Source organism: Aegilops tauschii, chromosome 7, assembly GCF_002575655.3.
Source record: "Aegilops tauschii subsp. strangulata cultivar AL8/78 chromosome 7, Aet v6.0, whole genome shotgun sequence".
In the NCBI taxonomy this organism is placed as follows: Eukaryota; Viridiplantae; Streptophyta; class Magnoliopsida; order Poales; family Poaceae; genus Aegilops; species Aegilops tauschii.
In genome coordinates, this window is record NC_053041.3 from 589993429 (window position 1) to 590001095 (window position 7667).

The 7667-nt window shown below is 45.7% G+C and overlaps 1 pseudogene; it reads left to right on the top strand.

Moving 5' to 3' along the window:
- The first annotated feature begins 352 nt into the window (after positions 1 to 352).
- LOC109760431 (DIMBOA UDP-glucosyltransferase BX8-like) lies at positions 353 to 4572 on the top strand (annotated as a pseudogene).
- The last annotated feature ends 3095 nt before the right edge of the window (positions 4573 to 7667 follow it).

Consider the following 7667-nt stretch of genomic DNA (forward strand, 5'->3'; position numbering starts at 1 on the left):
GTAATACAGTGGGTGAGAATTAGCTGCTAACGGAGACGGATGCGGTGTAGATCTTTTTAGGAACACTAAACGTGGTTGTTGCGATCAATGTGGTGCTGGGTCGTATAGAAGGACGCGTGACCCGCAACGAAGGCGACGGAGCGCACCATGATTATGAGCCAGCCGAGGAATCTTTTCCCTTTATATTATGCGGCACATGTTGGACGATATAGACGCGGGCCTCCGTACATCTCGTCCCATCTTTTTCTCAGAGCAATATCTCGTCCCACCTATACACAGCCTGATTGATGCTCGCTGTGTGGCTGTCTAACCATCCAGCGGCCTGCGATTCTTTCGTGTCCACCGGATTAATGGAATACCATGTGTTTTGCATCAAAAAAAGCTGCATTCTTTCTATATAGATACTCGATAGAGAAGAGAAGAGAAGAGAAAATGAGGGTACACGGCGCTTGCTAAAGACCAAGATAGAAGAACCGTTGGCCACGAGCTGAGATTGACCCAAAGCAATGAGCACAACAACTACTGCCCAAGAAGCATCAAATGGTGGCGGCGACGGCCGGCGGCCGCATGCGCGCGCACGCCGAGTACTGATGTTCCCGCTGCCATTCCAGGGCCACATCAACCCGATGCTGCAGCTCGCCGACGTGCTCCACGGCCGCGGCCTGGCCGTCACCATCCTCCACTACACCGGGTTCCACAACCACAACACGCTCCGCCCCGCTGACGGTGTCCCCGCTGACGTCCTCGCGTCAGGGAACGTCATCGCTATGATCGTCGCCATGAACACAGCCATGGAGGCGTCCGTGGCCTTCCGCGACGTCCTCGCGGCGGAGTCGATGCTCGCCGGCGAGGGGAAGCCCCGCGCCGCGTGCCTGGTCATCGACTCCAACCTCTTCGGCGCGCAGAAGGCGGCCGAGGAGCTCGGGCTGCCGACGATAGCGCTCCGGCCCGGCAGCGCAGCCTGCTTCAACTGCTTCCTTGCCTATCCCATGCTCCACCAAAACGGCTATCTGCCCCCCAAAGGTCAGTTACTCCTACTCGGTACTAAACACAATTCTCGGGACATGGAGTTTTTTATCCCAACTCACACGCACCTTGGTGAACAGTAAACTAAAAAAGTAAAAAAAAATGATAAACATTAATAAATTATTCACCTGCGGACAAAATTTTGTGATAAATAACATTCATAGAGGTCTGAGCAAAAAAAGAAGATGCTTCAACAGGTTATTGTTGGAAGCATTTTGAAGAGTCGATTTCGTATTTTTGCCCGGACGTCCACCATTGTCGTTTCATCACAAAATTTTGCACGCACTTGAAACCTGAAACATTCATCAATGTTTACAAGAAAAAACAGAATTTTTAATAATTTTATTGAATTTTATCGTTCATCAAGAAGGATGTGAGCTCAAGATCAAAAGAGTGTTTTGCCAATTCTCGTGGCTAATCTCCCTTTATTTATGATAGAGTATTCCTTCCGAATGCTTAACAAACATAGAAAAAATAATTATTCGCTCAAGATTTTTTTTTTGTGAATGCTTAAATATATGTAAAATGGAGCCATAAAAAAATTACGATTTTTTCGCTCAGTATGTGAATTTTAAAATTTTGTGGGTTTTTTCAATCATCGGACCCACCCATCATAACTGTTATCAATCGTGCTCTTTTTATCACCCCCGAAACCATATAAAATTTGTAATTTTCAAATTTATTTTGGACAAATCAATGAATTTTTTATTTAAATTTAGCTATATTTGAATTTGAATAATTTGATAAATTGTTATTTTGCCTGTAATCTAAATTGGGCTTCGTTCCGTAGAACTGAAATACAGCTGAAGCAAGAGAGAGTAGAAGTACCACTAGTCTACCCGAACGAGCTTTGTAACAATGGTGGATTCCTCCTTCTTTTATAATTTTTATAAGAACAATGCTAAATGCTGATATTTTTTGAACAAAACACAAATATTTCACTCACCCTCAAAATTCTTAAATTTTGTCGGAACTCCCAAATGCCTACACCGGTAGTTGATGTTCTTTGCAAGAAACGCGAAGAATAGGTACTCCTATCACGCTAGTGTTCTTCCTTCTGCAGCACGTAGGACAAACTAAGGATTTATTTTTTGTAGAATAGTAGATTTCCTTTTCCAACACTGCTAACTGTACTGTAGCTTAGAAAAATTGGTCTCTTGCTAGTTAACTAGAATGAGACACTTGACCAAAGATCGATGTGCATCCTTGCTGCCAAGCAGCTGTCTTAATATCGGAATAGGAATCCTACTTGTACGTAATAGTTCTTAAAAAAAAACGTTCTAAATGACGGTTTAAACTGAACTGTCAAAACGTTTAATATTTCGAAAAGTCTAACGCCCACACGTGTGGGCATCTGGCAACTCGCCACACGCATGGATCCTCGTCCAACCAATTCTGCACGAATTTTGGCGCGTTCTAGCAGTTTTTGTGTGCCACGTAGGACTAAGCTGGTGTGTGGCATTCATCCGGTCGCCCACACGTCCTTTTTTCACCACACGGGGGCTGGTGTGTGGGCGTTTAGCAATTCGCCAACACACTAGTTTCATGCACGCAGAGGGGGCTGGTGTGTGGGCGTTTATCACTTCGCCCACACGCCCGTCTCCTAACCCACACCCAAAGCTGGCAGTTGCCATGTATTTCTGCAGGTACATGGCAACTGCCCTAACTCTGCTTGTAAGCAGATGGCAACTCTTTTTACCCGAGTTGCCATGTGTTTTTGCATGATACATGACAACTGCCGTAGCGTGCACGTAAGCAAATGGCAACTCTTTCTTTTACATGGCAACTGCCGTAGCGTGCTTGTGAGCACATGGCAACTCTCTCTTTTACCTGAACATGTTTTTTTGCCATGCCTTTTTGTAGTGCTACATGGCAACTGCCTAGTGTTTAGTGGGTGGCAACTCCTAAAGTTTTGAAATCATGGCAACTGCAGTAGATCAGACCATACATGGCAACTGCAGTTGAGCAACCATGGCAACTGTAGTTGTCCGACATGACAACCGAAGTTCAGCGACATGGCAACTGCAGTTAAACGAACATGGACGAGGGTCTGGACCATGGTAACTGCGGGACGCGCGGTGACTGTCACGCGGGCGTGCGGGACCACGAGGTACGAGGCCTGACGTACGGGACGTGTGGGCGTTATCTATTTCGCCCACACGCACGCGTGTGAGAGGGATCGGGAGGGGAAAAAAGAGGTGTGTGGGCATTATTTTTTTGCCCACACGTGGGTGTGTGGGCAATTCCTTTTATACACCACACAAAATGTGTGGGCAGCTCCCTAAACGCCCACACGTGTGGCAGTTATCGACGTCCTAATATTTAGGAGCAGAGGAAGTATGTACTACTCTTTCATCTCCAAAAAGAATGGCTATAAGTTTTATCTTGTGTCAAACGGTGTAATGTTTGATCAAAGTTTGTAAAATGTATATTAATAATTACTATATTAAATAGAGACTTGAGATAAAATTTAAAGGCTTTCTTTTGAAAGATGGAGGGAGTATTTTATATTTTTATTTGGATTGCAACCATCTCAATATTATTTAGTTTTGGTAAAGTTTTGGTAAAACTAGTACGCACGAATAGCACTGCTAGTTTTCATTTACCCACGTACATGTTTGTTTCAGAATCGCAACTCGACATGCCAGTGAAGGAGCTTCCCCCGCTGCGCGTGAGGGACCTCTTCCTCTCGAGCAGGGCCGACCATGAGATGTTATCCAAATTTCTAGCCAAAGCAACCCATGCAGCAAGGAGCTACTCCGCCCTTGTGATCAACACATTCGAGGCACTAGAAACAGACGAGCTTCAGAAGATCCGCGGCGAGATAGGCATGTGCACTACAAAAAGGCATGGCAGGGAGGAGCAGCAGTGTGCTTCCGCACGAGGATCACACCTGCATCGAGTGGCTGGACACGCAGATCACGGGGTCGGTGTTGTACGTGAGCGTTGGGAGCCTGGCGTGCATGGACTCCGGCGAGCTCTCGGAGGTGGCGTGGGGGTTGGCCAACAGCGGCCAGCCGTTCCTATGGGTCGTCCGGCAGGACCTCGTGCCGGGATCGGACGGACCATGTCTACCGGAAGGGTTCGACGATATGATGAAGGGCAGGGGCAGGGTGACCCCATGGGCCCCGCAGCAAGAGGTGCTGGCCCACCGTGCGGTGGGCGGGTTGTGGACCCACAACGGGTGGAACTCGACGCTCGAGAGTGTAGCCGAGGGTTGCCCGATGATCTGCAGGCCTCAGTTCGCGGACCAGATGATGAACGCGACATACGTGGATGCGGTGTGGGGCGTAGGCTTTGAGCTCGAAGGTGAGCTGGAGAGGAACAAAATTGCGGAGGTCATTCTGAAGCTTTTGAAGGGGAGCAAAGGGGAGGAGGCGATGAGAAAGAGAGCAGGAGAGCTTAAGAGGAAAGTAGCGTCCTGCTTGGAGAGTGGTGGTCTTCCTTGTTGGCCATTGAGAAATTGATCGACCAGGTATCATCTTTGTAGTTTTTACCTGTTTAATTTAATTGTTGCAGCTGAATTAAAACAAAAGTAATTTCATCCCTCGTGCTTGATTTTCATTATTTCCCTATAATGCTATGGTGTGTTATGTAATACTGACCCTCTGGAATCTCGGTGAAGGTTGGTTCCTGAACTGATGACGCCCTTTTCTCAAAACGAAGGACCTGGCTAGTCGGCGCACAGGCGCCTGTTGACATCCCCGAGCGCATCGCTGCATATGACAGGTACCTGTCCTTGTGCGGCTAGAAAAGGAAATTTTGGGGCCATCCCTGTAGTCCTGTAGCGCACATGTCCTCCCGCTGAATCATAGATGGTCCCACGCCCCAAGCTAGCTGCCGTGATTAGCATACCCCGCCAAACCCCCTCCAGGACTTCCCAAACCTCCTGTTCAGCACCACCCCTTTCTTGTGCTCCTCCTCCCATCAAAAAGAAGCTATGTTCCTCCCTCTATCCAACTCGTCACCTTGGTCCTGAATTTGCTAGATAAATTCTTAGCGGATGTAGAATCTCGTGTAGTTTCACAACAAAAATAGTAGCATATAAATCCCCTTCCACCCCTTCTCCCGGCAAAAACAGAGAAGATTGAAATATACATGTAGCTTTTTGAGCAACTATGATGTGTTTCCGTTAGCAATATAAGCCTTGCATCCCTCCCACACAAGTGTCCCTTCTCCCAACATCGAGCATTCTGATTTAAAGCAACTATCATGTATGCTCAAGGAAAGTTTGTCCATGCAAAAATGTAAGAAGATTGTTCAATGCAAAATACGATCGAACTTGTCCACACAAACTTAGGAAGTGTTCTTGTTTGACAAGAAAAGTACAAAGAAAATGTTTATGTCCTAACATTTAAAAAGAAGCAACTTCCTTCTAGTTTTGCTGGTGCCTATTATCCTGATGATGTGATTAGCAGGCAACTCTGTGTAATTTTCTGAACAACTCTAATGTTTTCCTCGATCGACTAGGTAGTATTCTATCAGAAAAACACACGGTAAAGGCTGCCCAACCCAGCAGTTTCGCTAGTGCCTGCGATCCTGATGATGTCATTTGGAGAGCAACTCTGTGGAGTTTTCTATTGTTTTCATTGAGCAACTACACACACCCACACACACACAGAGACACGCATAGTCCTTCGCCTCATATCTCCAGCTATGACACCTGAAAAAAGAGATAAAGAAACACATGTTCATTTTTGGAGGAGTTCACAGACAAACTTAATCCCCTAAATCATTCGCCATGATGGCTAGCTCCACCCCCATCACAATCTATGACCGTTCGTCAAGCATTTACGAGCGCACCAAGGAATCCCACCCGAGAAGAATAAATTATTGACGCGTCTCTAAGACACAAACCTGATTGAAAAGTAACTAAAACCTTTAGATATCGACTAAAATATGGTCTTGGTAATGTTTTTGCTCATGATGATCGGGCAACTGCATACATGGTTTTAGGCAACAGTATAGTTGATCGTGGGCAACTATGACACCTGGAAATGGGATAAAGAACATACGCATGCTCGTTTTTGAGAGGTTCACAAAAAAACTTAATCCCCTAAAAACAATTTGTGGTTTTAGTTATGTCCCCATGTCTAGCTCCACCCCCTCCCCCTCTACGAGCATTTGCCAAGTATTTACGATCGCACGAAGGATCCCACCTCGAGGGAAAGAAATTCTTGGCACAACTCTATGACACAAACCTAATTGAAAGGTATCTAAAACCTTTAGATATTTGCCAAAATATGGTCTTGGTAATGTTTCTGCTCACGAGGATTGGGCAGCTAGATACATGCTTTTAGGCAACTATATGTTTGATTGTGGGCAACTATATGTTTGATTGTGGGCAACTATGATTTGTGAAAAAAATGGATAAAGAACATAGAAATGTTCGTTTTTGGAGGGGTTCACAGAAAAACTTAATCCCCTAAAAACACTTCCTGATTTTACTTATGTCTCCATGACGAGCTCCAACCCTCACCCCTGTATGACCATTCACCAAGTATTTATGATTGCACCAAGGGATCATACCACGAGGAGAATAAATTCTTGACGCACCTCTATGAAAACAAACCTTTAGATATTGGTCGAAATATGGCCTTGGTAATGTTTCTACTCATGAGGATTGGGCAACTGGATCCATGGTTTTAGGAAATTGTATGGTTGATTGTGGGCAACTATGACACCTGGAAAAAGGGTTAAAGAACATACACAAGTTTTTTTGGAGGGGTCCACCAAAAAAATTAATCCCCTAGAAACACATTGTGATTTTAGTTATGTCCCCTGATACGTCTCCAACGTATCTATAATTTTTTATTGTTCCATGCTATTATATTATCTGTTTTGGATGTATATGGGCTTTATTATACACTTTTATGTTATTTTTGGGACTAACCTATTAACCTGAGGCCCAGCCCAAATTGTTGTTTTCTTGCCTATTTTAATGTTTCGAAGAAAAGGAATATCAAACGGAGTCCAAACGGAATGAAACCTTCGGGAGAGTTATTTTTGGAATGGAAGCAATCCAGGAGACTTGGAGTAGACGTCAGGGAAGCTTCGAGGTGGCCACGAGGCAGGGAGGCGCGCCCCCCACCCTCGTGGGCCCCTCGTGGCTCCCCTGACCGACTTCTTTCGCCTATATATGTCCATATACCCTAAAAACATCGAGGAACAGAATAGATCGGGAGTTCCGCCGCCGCAAGCCTCTGTAGCCACCAAAAACCAATCGGGACCCTGTTCCGGCACCCTGCCGGAGTGGGGATCCCTCACCGGTGGCCATCTTCATCATCCCGGCGCTCTCCATGACGAGAAGGGAGTAGTTCACCCTCAGGGCTGAGGGTATTACCAGTAGCTATGTGTTTGATCTCTCTCTCTCGCGCGTTCTTGATTCGGCACGATCTTGATGTATCGCGAGCTTTGCTGTTATAGTTGGATCTTATGATGTTTCTCCGCCTCTACTCTCTTGTAATGGATTGAGTTTTCCCTTGAAGTTATCTTATTGGATTGAGTCTTTGAGGATTTGAGAACACTTGATGTATGTCTTGCCGTGCTTATCTGTGGTGACAATGGGATATTCACGTGATCTACTTGATGTATGTTTTGGTGATCAACTTGCGGCTTCAGTGAACTTATGCATAGGGGTT